The 10,952-nt window shown below is 47.5% G+C and overlaps 1 long non-coding RNA gene across 4 annotated transcripts; it reads right to left on the reverse strand.

The window, feature by feature from the left end:
- Positions 1 to 3,776: 3,776 nt before the first annotated feature.
- LOC115943147 (uncharacterized) lies at positions 3,777 to 9,937 on the reverse strand. Of its 4 annotated transcripts, none has more exons than XR_014138255.1 (4): positions 9,243 to 9,928; positions 6,148 to 7,816; positions 5,746 to 6,024; positions 3,777 to 4,420 (listed from the first exon to the last, which is right to left on the reverse strand). It is a non-coding gene; the product is annotated as an uncharacterized LOC115943147 (long non-coding RNA). The 4 variants fall into 4 exon arrangements; XR_014138254.1 differs by lacking the exon at positions 3,777 to 4,420 and adding an exon at positions 8,493 to 8,702 and having other exon boundaries at positions 5,693 to 6,024; positions 9,243 to 9,937; XR_014138253.1 differs by lacking the exon at positions 3,777 to 4,420 and having other exon boundaries at positions 5,693 to 6,024; positions 6,148 to 8,306; positions 9,243 to 9,935.
- Positions 9,938 to 10,952: the final 1,015 nt, after the last annotated feature.

Below are 10,952 nucleotides of genomic sequence, written 5' to 3' on the forward strand. Positions count from 1 at the left end.
AAAAATATTTTTTTTGAAGAAGTTTGTCCATAATTCATGGGCAGTCAAACAATGAGGATTTGAGCACTTACCGTGCACACAAATACCAGGAAAAGCACAATCATTTGAGTAGACATGTCTAAACGTCAAGTCCACTAACCTGGAGGGGAGTAGGGGTCATTTAAAAGCCAAATGAATGGTGCAGACAGGCAAGATGAATAATTCACAGGAGGGGGAGATCTTCATGGGCGGAGGTGACCGGAGAGTCTTTGGGGAGGAAGAGTCTTCCAGTTAGTGCTTGAACAATGAGTAGGATTTAGAATGGCAGGGAGAGAAGAGAGGCACATCCAGGCAAGCACAGTATGGTGAGCAGAGGTGAAGGAGAGGCCCGTAGGGTGTCCAGGGCGCCAGGTAGGCCAGGCTAATCAAAGAGGGTCTTCCTTAAGCATCTGACACAGTTCCCGGTGACTGGGGAGCAACGCTCTCTGCTCCTGAAATGGGCTGAGTCTGTCTGCAGTCACTAGGGACTGGGAGCCTCTCAGAGGATCTAGTTACACACAGAACTCCTCCCCACGGAGCTCATTTCTGACGGCAAACTGCTTGCAGATGCTGACAGAGAGACTGTCAAGGTTTGGATCTGATTTTGCTCTGAATCATCCGATTCTTGGCTGGAGCCCCTGGTGGGAGGCCCCTTGAGCCTGCACCCGGACCCAGCCAGCCCTCCGGGATGGGAAGGCGGCAGCTTCCTGGCAGGGCCCGTGGAGGACCAGCCCCCGGCCTCAGATGGCTTCTGCTTAGAAGGTCCCCGAGCACAAATCCCCCCCTCCTCCAAGCATCAGAATAAGCAGCGGGACTTATGTTGGGGGGATGAGGGGAAGGACAGGCAAGTGTAATGGCCGAAAACAGCCACCTCACTACCTGTCATACACTAGAGCCTCATTCCTTTGAGTGTTAAGGTTAAAAAAAAAAAGGGCCCCCCAATTTCCAGTTTGATTTTGTGCATGTGTGTGTGTTTGGCGGGGGTGGGAGGCTCTTCTGTGACTCTCTGGAAGTGACTTCTAGGCCCCATTGCCATGTGCTTTCCTCTGGGCTGCCCCTGGATGACCAAGGGACCCCTTGGCCATGTCCTCTCCCTCTTTCGGGGCAGGACAACATTGCCAAGTCATCTCGCTAAGAGATTTCTTTACCATCCTGAGAGAATCCGTTTTCGTGTCAGGCGATTCCTATTTATGTCTAAACCTGAGGTTCTCATGTTGCAGAAATAGAAAATATCCAAGTACCACCTTCTTTCCCTTAAACCCAGACTCTCCTATTGTTCCGCCTGAAGGCCACATGGTGGGATGAGCCTCAAGTCAGATGAGCCGTGGTTCTGTCACTACCAGCTGGGGGACCTCAGGCAAGTGACTTAGCCCTGAGCCTGTCTGTACCTTGGCCGGGTGAGGACCAAGAGGACCATTGTGAGCAGAATGTGGCAAAATTAGTTTCTTCGATATATTCAAAAGCCTCTCTTGGGGTAGCCCTCAGCCTTCAGTGTGTTCAGCCCCTAAGCTTATCCATCCGTTTCCAACACTTTAATCCCCCTCTTTGAGTGTGTTGTTGTCCACAAGACACTGAGCTCGCCCAGAAGCCTCTTCTGAGCCTGCACAAAGGAAATAGTCCTTTCCAGGCAAGGTTTTTACACCAAAAACTGGCTTCTAGGCCCAAGGAGGCTGCCCCAGGGAGCGAGCATGCCCTGGACACTGCTTACAGAGATGCCTGTGTTTGCCATCTTGTCCTCAGTCTTTGGATACCAGTGTCCGCAGGAATTCACAAAAGGTGTCTCCAATTTCAGGGTACATATTTCGATCTGAGGTTGAGCTATCTTCTCCCTCCATGGACTTGTACCACATCCTCCCGGAAATAAGTGACCCAGCCTCCTTGTGGAGTGACCTATCCAGAAAACCTGCCTTCCTGGGTACAGGACGAGAACTGGGACGATACACGAGGGAGAGACGAGGCTCTTGTGACTTAAACAGAGCTGGTCAGGAGCCAAGTCATTAATGTTCCTACTGACTTCCCTTTGGAGCAGTCAGGAGCTGTTTTTCTCTCATCTTCACTCCTCTCTTTTGTGTCTGGCAACCACTTTGATTATCAAGATGGCAGTACACAAAAGCAGGTCCCTCCACACCTCACCATAACTATTTCAGTGACTCTTTCCTCCTTTGTCCTGGGGCAGCCACCCTCACACCTGTCTTTGGGCCACCCTCTACCCCCACCTCATTTTCCTTGGAGCTGGTTTTAGCCATGGTTCTACCTACACAACTTTGCATCTCACTATCTCAGCACCAAAGTGCTAACAAACTAATTTAATGAATGTTTCCAAGCTCAGTGAGAGAAGACCAGAGGCATTCTCGATTCCCTGTTGAGTTCCTTGTGTAGTTCCAGGCATCCCATCCCTGACTTGGTGATTCTGACGTTGGAAATTTCTCAGAAAGCAGGAGATGCTTTTGGGTCAATGGGTCATTCAAGTAACCCTCCTATTATACTGGATACTAAGTTCTCCATAAATTAAAGACAAAATTATGAGATGACCATCATGCTCATAAGCAAGAAACGGAATGCTGTGCACTGGTGATCGGGACCGTCAGGTGACATAATCAAAATGATCTAATGCCTATTTAGTGACATTATGTTATGCTTTCTTCCAGCCCTCATTACAACTCACATGGAGGAGAGTTATCTTTCAATGTGACTTTTCTACGATAATGGATAGCTTCTCATAAGTCATGGTTTCTGTCTCCAAACTGTAGAGTGGTGGTCTTCAAAGTATGATCTGGGAACCAGCAACATCAGCATCACGGGGCAGCTTGTTAGAAAGGCAAATGCTCAGGGCCCACTGCAGACTATGGAATTAGCAATTCTGAGGGGGGCCCAGCAGTGTGTTAGAACAAGCCCGCCAGGGAATCCTGATGCTCACTCGAGTCTGAGAACCACCGGTGGAGAGTCACCCATTAACCAATTCATAGTCTGTTACCTGCTCTAGCTCAGAGCGCTGGTCTGCCCCTCTCCAGGAGGCCTCCCAGAGAAAATAAAATTCTTGTCAACCTTGTCTCTTCCCTAATCAGCTTAACTTGTTTTGCCTGGAGTAGTGAGGTGAGGCGGGGAAAAGGGAAACGGCCTTAGGAACAGCAGGAGATGCTGAGAGAACACTTGGAAGGAGCTTGCTCCATCCAGTTGAGGGCTGCGAGCAGAGTGAGCCTGGGATTTAGTCCTGCTGAGTTCAAACTGAACCAAAAGGGAGACATGAGCACCCATTGTGCTCAGGAGGGTTCCACCGTCCCCAGAGTGGGTTCCTTGCTGATCTGCCCCGTCTCCATTCATCAATGTGAATAAGAAGAGCTGTATAAACGTTACTTATTGGTGTGTGGTGTCTGGTTTAAAGTAAGTCATGAACAGGACTTGTAATCATAGGGATGGTCTACAAGCATACAGCCTGTCTCTTGAGTTAGAGGTGATAAATTAGATATTATATTGGAATTATTTCTGCCAAAAGGAGGTGTTTATTTTTTTATTTTTTTATTTTAATTTTTAATTTTATTATTTTTTTATTTATTTGAGAGAGAGAGCGCATGAGCAAGGAGAGAGGCAGGCAGAGGGAGAAGCAGGCTCCCCGATGAGCAAGGAGCCCGATGTGGGGCTCGATCCCAGGACCTTGGGATCATGACCCCAGCTGAAGGCAGACGCCCAACCAACTGAGCCACCCAGGCACCCCATTTTTTAATTTTTAAAGATTTTATTTATTTATTTGAGAGAGAGAAAGAGAGAGTGTGTGTGTGTGGACGCGTCCATGCGCGCACAACCTGGGGGGAGGAGCAGAGGGAGAGGGAGAAGCAGGCTTCCCGTGGAGCAGGGAGCCCGACGCAGGGCTCGATCCCAGGACCCTGGGACCATGACCTGAGCCGAAGGCAGACACTTAAGCGACTGAAGCACCCAGGTCCTCCAAAAGGAGGTGTTTAGAATCATACAATAGTTCCCACCAACAGAGTGCTTCTTGTCAGCGTGACCACACCGGCTGATGAAGCCTGGGAAAACACCAACTACCTCATGCACCGGCTACTCATGACTCTTCAGGAGAGGTACAATTATCCTATTTACAGATGGGGAAACTAAGGCTCAAAATGTTGAGTCAACTGCCTCTTAGAAAGGGACCGGTGCTTCAACTAAGCAGCGTCAAAAGCCTACAGGTTTAACCACCATGAGTCTAATGGGCCAGAATCTTCCTTCATTTGTTTTCCATGAAATCTCAGCTTCTCTGCTCAACTCCGTCTTCTTGTCCCTGTCTCCCACTTCATCTCCCTCTTCTTTCTGAGTTTGCCGACAGTCTTTTTTCCATCCTGATGGAATGCTTTGCTTTTGGGGGTCTCTCTGGGCTGCTCTTTGTTTGATCCATCCATAATTAACCCTAAAAATGATCAGAGGCAGAAATTTGTATTTAAAAAAATTTTTTGGTACTCTCTTGGGCTTAAAAAAGACACAACAGGTTTTGAATAATACTTATTTGCTGAATGTCGGACCAGCCAGTGGATCCCTCCTAGAGGCGAATGGTGTTGGGCTGAGGTGCAAGTTAAAAGTAAACCAGTGGTTGCTGGAGCCCCAGATCAGTAATTCTCAAGTGAGTTTGGATGAGTGGACATGCCCCCCCTCCCAGCCCAGGGCGGGGGGTACATCTAATTGGAGCCTGGCTGTGTCAACTATTCTCTCCCACGCTGATTCTTAATCCCCCAGGGCAGGGGCCAGGACACTGGTCTTTTCAAGAGGTCCACAGTAATACTTAAGGTTAGGCCAGTTTGGGAAATGCTGGCCGGAAGGAGTAAACTTTGGTTCTTTTTTTTTTTTTTTAAGAGTTTATTTATTTATTTGTTGGAGAGAGAGAGAGCACAAGCAGGGGGAGCGGCAGGCAGAGGGAGAAGCAGGCTTCCCACTGAGCAGGGAGCCCGATGCGGGACTCGATGAGGGACTCGATCCCAGGACCCTGGGATCATGACCTGAGCCAAAGCACTTACCCGACTGCGCCACCCAGGTGCCCCAGACTCTGGTTCTTTTATTGCATCTCCAATTACCTATTTCAGAAGCTCCCTCTGGAGATCCTGAGGCTGGGCTCCTGGGACCAGAACTTGAGAATACTGCTCTTTGAGCGGATGCCCTCAAACCCGGAGCATGCATCAGAATCCTCCTAAGGCTTGTTAAAACACAGACTGTGGGCCCAACTCCCAGGGTTTCTGATCTAGTTGGTTGGGGAATTTGCATTTCTAATAATCCCCTAGGGGACACTGACGCTGCTGGTCTGGAGACCACACTTTGAGAACTGCTTTGCTAGATCCTTCCATTGCATGAAGAGTAAATTGGCCCTCAGCACAGACGGGAGAGACCTTTCTTTACTTCAAGCTAAGATGTATAAGGGTAGTGACATCTGACATGCCCGGGCTTCCTCATAAATCACCAGGCTCCTTTAGTCCAGAGCTCTGCTCTCACTCTGTCCAGCAAATGTTCTTAATTGCTATTAAAACCAGCTGTTGGGAAGCTCAGGCTCTAGGATTCCAGGACCCAGACGCTACGTACAACCCAGACACTGACTTTGTGAATGACCAGAAGGAAGCCATTTATATTTCCCTGGCCCGATTTCCCCCTCATCTGACAAAGGTGACATCTTGAGGAGATGAAATGAGAGAATAAATTCAAACCCATTCAGACATATTTAAAGCTCAAGGTACAAATGCTGGCCATTACCCTCAGTCTGTGCCTGGAGAGACAAAGAGAGTGGCTCCCGGGTCTTGGTTTTTCACTAACTGGGGTGACCTGGAGCCAGGGGTCTCCATCCTTCAAAGGCAAGGGATTGGCCTGGGTAGTCTCAAATGTCACTTGTAGCTGGAGGATCGCAGGGTTCAACTCCCAACCCCAGCACCTGAGATTGGCTTCATTCTTATGTTGGTTTATACAGACGTCTGTTCCTCCTCTTCGCCACGTTGTAATGCACGTTTGGGGCACCAAATACTCCATTTAAAGTACCTAGGATGTTTGGAGCAAGTGGGAAGAAAAAGTATCAGGGTCATTTAACACAGAACAAGGCCAGGCGAAAACGAAAAGCAAGCAAAGCGTGGCCGTGGACTTCTGCAGAGTGATCCGACTTACCTTGACCACAGCAAAACCTCCAGGGTGCAGGTGAACACAGAACAAAGAGAAGCAGGCAGAAGATGGGTGTGTGAGGAGGAATCCTCGCTCTCTTGACACGCGTACGCTTCACAGGGCTCGGCGTCTCCCAGGCAGCCTGAGGAGAGGGGCAGGGCAGGCAGCGGAATCCCTATTTCCCCAGCAGAAAGCTCTTGCTCTGAGATTAAATGCATTTCCCATAGTCCTCTGGACAGGACTTAGCTTGGAATCAGCTCTTTCATGAAACGTGGAAGGTCAGGAGAACAAGGGTCTCTTTCTGAGTAAACCCAGAGAAGTCCTGGTTCACCAGCAGCTCCTCAGTGAAGGCAGAAACCCTGGCTTGTGCCCAGGGTGGAGAAAAGCGAAACAAAGGACTCTCACTGAGCTAACGGGAACTAGACCCGGAAGGGAATCTCTGCAAATGTTGCCTTTTACCTGTAGTTTGCAAGTTGCATTTAAAAATTGTCTACTGATTGGTTTAACATTCATTCTCATTGACGTGTTTGTAAGTTCTTCTGTTTGAAAGGAGAGAGCAGGAGCGCCTGGGGGGCTCAGCCGATTAAGGGTCTGCCTTTGGTTCAGGTCATGATCTCAGGGTCCTGGGATTGAGTCCCGTATCCGGCTCCCTGCTCAGTGGGGAGTCTGCTTCCCCCTCTGCCCCACGCCCTCCCGCTCACTCTCTCTCTCTTTCAAATGAATAAATAAAATCTTTAAAAAAAAAAAAGGAGAGAGCAAAATCCCAAGGCCATTGTTTGGGTTGGAGGAGCAGGTTTTCAGACAACAAATGCTGAGGGTGGGGGACAGGGGGCTGCAGCTGCATCAGCCTTAATCTGGGGAGCAATTTTTGGTTGTTGAGGAATGGTATGACAATTAGTGAGATGTCATTAGAATACACAGAATATAAACAGCTATGAAAACAAATTTTTGCAGTGTTTAGGGACTGACAGTAAGATAGAATACTCAGCCATGATCACTAGAAAGACAACTGGTGTGCAATTGTATTGTAACTGTCTGTTTATTTGTCCACACCCCGTTGTCTGTACCTTAAAAATGTCCTCTTTGGGATAAATTGGTTTCACCTTAAATCCATTTTGGAACAAAGCAGGGATAAGCATGTTACTGAATGAGTGGCTAAATGAGAGAGTCAAGGAGCAAATGAGTGAATAAACCAATGATCAAAACAGTGAACCGACAAACAGACCAATAAGAAACATACGTCAGTAGCCTCTTGTCTTGTCCTGATGGATTGAGGCCATGGGCAGCCCTTGCTCTCGAGCTTTTCTTGCTCTGCAGAGGTCTGTAGTTGTCCAGTACGATTTTGATGGGGACCAAAGGAACAAGACTGGGGTTGTCAGCTCGATTCACACAGGAGCCACGGAGTGTTGCTCTGCCTTGTGGCCCAGGCTGCAGCGTGGAACCAGACCCAGGTCAAGCTAATCCTGACAGATGATGGTGTGAGCTGTGTTTGCCTTCTCAGGGCTCCTCCTTGTGGAGCCATTTCTCTTCTTCCTACAAGGCCAGAGCCATCCATGCTGCATGTCCCAGGAGCATATCCCTGGCTGGGTCTCTCACAGGACTGACAGTCCCATGCATCAGCTGTTCCCTTGACCTAATTCATCACAGCTCCTCTCCCGTGGTATTCCACTCAGCTCTGTGGACAATGGGGAGAACCCAGTTAACCTAGTCAATGGGAAGAGCCCTCTAAGAGGTGGAGACAGTCATGGGGTAAGTGTCAGGCCTAACTGAAAGCCAGAGGAGAAGGCGTTTCTGGAAAGATGGGCCACCAGATCCTTCCTTCTACAGGGTAGTTGTTTATGTGTTAGATACCAGGCCAGGTGCCATAGAAGATTAAATACAGACACAGATGGACAAACAGACACACACACACACACACACACACACACACACACACACACTTTCTCCCTCCAGAACCTTACAGATGGATGGAGGAAGCCATACAAATGCACAGAAATTATAAGTCAGTATATAAAAACAATTGTTTTTGCTTTAAATAATGATTTGCTGATTCCTATAAAGAGTTGCTCTTGCCCCTCTTTTCTTCCCGCTAACCTTTCTTTCCTTTCTACTTTTATCTGATTGCATGTTCCAGCTCAGGGACTTTATACAGAATAGGAGTTCCCCTGAAAAGCAAGAATAAGAAAAACAATAGCTTTTCAGTCAATTCTTGTTGGCAGGAAAACACCAGAGACGGGGAGGGTCATGGGAGTCGGTGAACTGTTGCTCCTGGCAATTGAAATACTTAATTTGTCATCTGAAAATGAGAAGTCAGGACTGCCCTGGAGCTTAGCTAAAAACCATGGGGTTACCTGAGGTCTGGAACTAGGTTGCCAGGAAAGGAGAAGGGAAATGACCCAGTAGGGCCAAGGTCAGCAAAGGCTTCCACGAAGCACGGAGCTTATCTCAGTTCTTCTGTGTCCTGTCTCCAACTTCGGGAAGTCATGCTGCTTCTCTGGACCTCAATTTCTTCATTTGCAGAACAGCCATAATATCTACTCTGTGCACGTCACAGAGCTGGCCTAAGGATAAAATGGGTTAACATATGCACATGAACTCCATCCTGAGCACACAACATCGTACGTAGTGGCTGCTCATTTCAGGGGAACTCGTGTTTCCTGGTTTGCTGGAAAAGAGGTGAGATTGGCAAGTACTCAACACTCCATTAAACCAGAGAAGTGATCTTGCAATTTCCTCACAAACCATCCAAGGACTCAAACACCTTTATCAGGCATCCTCTCTGGTGTGATGTACATGATTTAATTTAATTATCTGACCAACCCCACAAAGAAAATATTTTCTTCTTCCTCAGGCAGAGAGAGAAATCAAAGCTCAGAAGAGTTGACTATACCGTGCTTGAGACCACATGGGGATTCTAACTCAGATCTGTCTGACTCAAAGCATATTCATTTTTCACTGTGCCCCACTGGCTCACAGCTTTGATAGATATGGGAATAAAACCTAGGCCTTCACATGAAGTCACCAGGACCCTATACACCCCAATAGGCCATGGAGAAATGAGAGAAGAGATAAAACTGGTATCTCTGGAAAAGTCACCTCACCTCAGGACTGTTTGTGGAGACCGCTGAGGGCTGATGAGAGGTCCCATGTCCACCAAATGGGCTTCACCTTTTCATCCTCTCTCTGTCTCTCTCTGTCTCTCTCCAGTATCTACTTCAGATGACCCCAAAGCCAATGGTCCACAAAACACCTCTTCCTGGCCTCACATAGGGCTCTCAAACTGCCCAATTGCCCTCCAGCAGCCAGGCCAGATGGGCACTGGAGGTGGAACCTAGTTTGGAAACAGCTTGAGAGCTCAGCGGGGGTGGGCTGGGCGAGGGGCAGGCTTCACTCTATCTCCCTTTCTCCACACAGTGCTGCCTCCTCCTCCTGGCCTGCTTTCTGATGTCCCCAAGGCCTTTTCAAGTAGGGAGAGTGGAAGGACAGAGTGGATGTGGCCAATCAAGAAACGACATCTTTTAATCAGGTCATCCAGGCAGCCCCTTGTCTAACCCGGCTGGCTCTGAGCCTTTTGCCTGGGGATCATTCTGTTTTGTAACAGTAAAGCTGACCTCAAGCTAGGCCACTCTGTCCAGATCCTTGTTTGATCTAAACAAGCACAACAGCTATGTCACCAGAGAGTTCTGTCTCGCTGGCAGGTCTCCAGAAGGGTGTGTTGCTGCTTAGCCAGAGGAGTCAGCAGAGAGCCTCTCCCCTGCTTAGGTCGCCAAGGGTAAGAGCCTGCTAATGGATTTTCCTTGGGTACAGAGGATCCTGATTTTCTAGAGCTATGTAAAAACGAGACTCATACAACTTGTAAGAGATGCATCAAGTTTGCTGAATAGAAGGGCATTATACAAAAACCATTTTGCATTTTCATGACCAATCACTGTTAGAAAACACAAGCTTTTGGATAAAGAAGATGTGCTGTGTGTATATACGGAATATTACTCAGCCATCAGAAAGAATGAATATTTACCATTTACACTGACGTGGATGGAACTGGAGCATATTATGCTGAGAGAAATAAGTCCATCAGAGAAAGACAATTATAATGTGGTTTCACGCATATGTGGAATATAAGAAACAGTGCAGAAGATCATAGGAGAAGGGAGGGAAAACTGGGAAGAAATCGGAGAGGGAGATAAACCATGAAAGATTCTTTTTTTTTTTTTAAGATTTTATTTTATTCATTTGACAGAGAGAGAGAACGCGAGAGGGAACACAGCAGGGGGAGTGGGAGAGGGAGAAGCAGACTTCCCGTGGAGCAGGGAGCCCGATGTGGGACTTGATCCCAGGACCCTGGGATCATGACCTGAGCCAAAGGCAGATGCTTAACAACTGAGCCACCCAGGCACCCCAAACCATGAAAGATTCTTAACTATAGGAAACAAACTGAGGGTTGCTGGAGGGAAGGTGGGTGGGGGGATGGGGTAATTGGGTGATGGGCATTAAGGAGGGCACGTGATGTGATGAGCACCAGGTGTTATACACGACTAATGAATTATTGAACTCTACATCTGAAACTAATGATGTACTATACGTTGGCTAATTGAATTTTTAAGAAGTAAAAAAAAAAAGAAAGAAAAAGAAAACACAAGCTTTTAAAACTAACATCTAAAAAAGAAACAAAAGCTATAAGGACCAGAAATAAATCTAATAAAATGTATGCATGATCTTTATGAAGAAAATGATAAAGCTTCATTTATTTAGGTATTCTTCAATAGATGAATAAGGTGTTCATGATACAAAGGTTCACAGTCATTTCAATT

This window comes from Leptonychotes weddellii, chromosome 10 (assembly GCF_054177405.1).
Source record: "Leptonychotes weddellii isolate Sample4059 chromosome 10, ASM5417740v2, whole genome shotgun sequence".
In the NCBI taxonomy this organism is placed as follows: domain Eukaryota; kingdom Metazoa; phylum Chordata; class Mammalia; order Carnivora; family Phocidae; genus Leptonychotes; species Leptonychotes weddellii.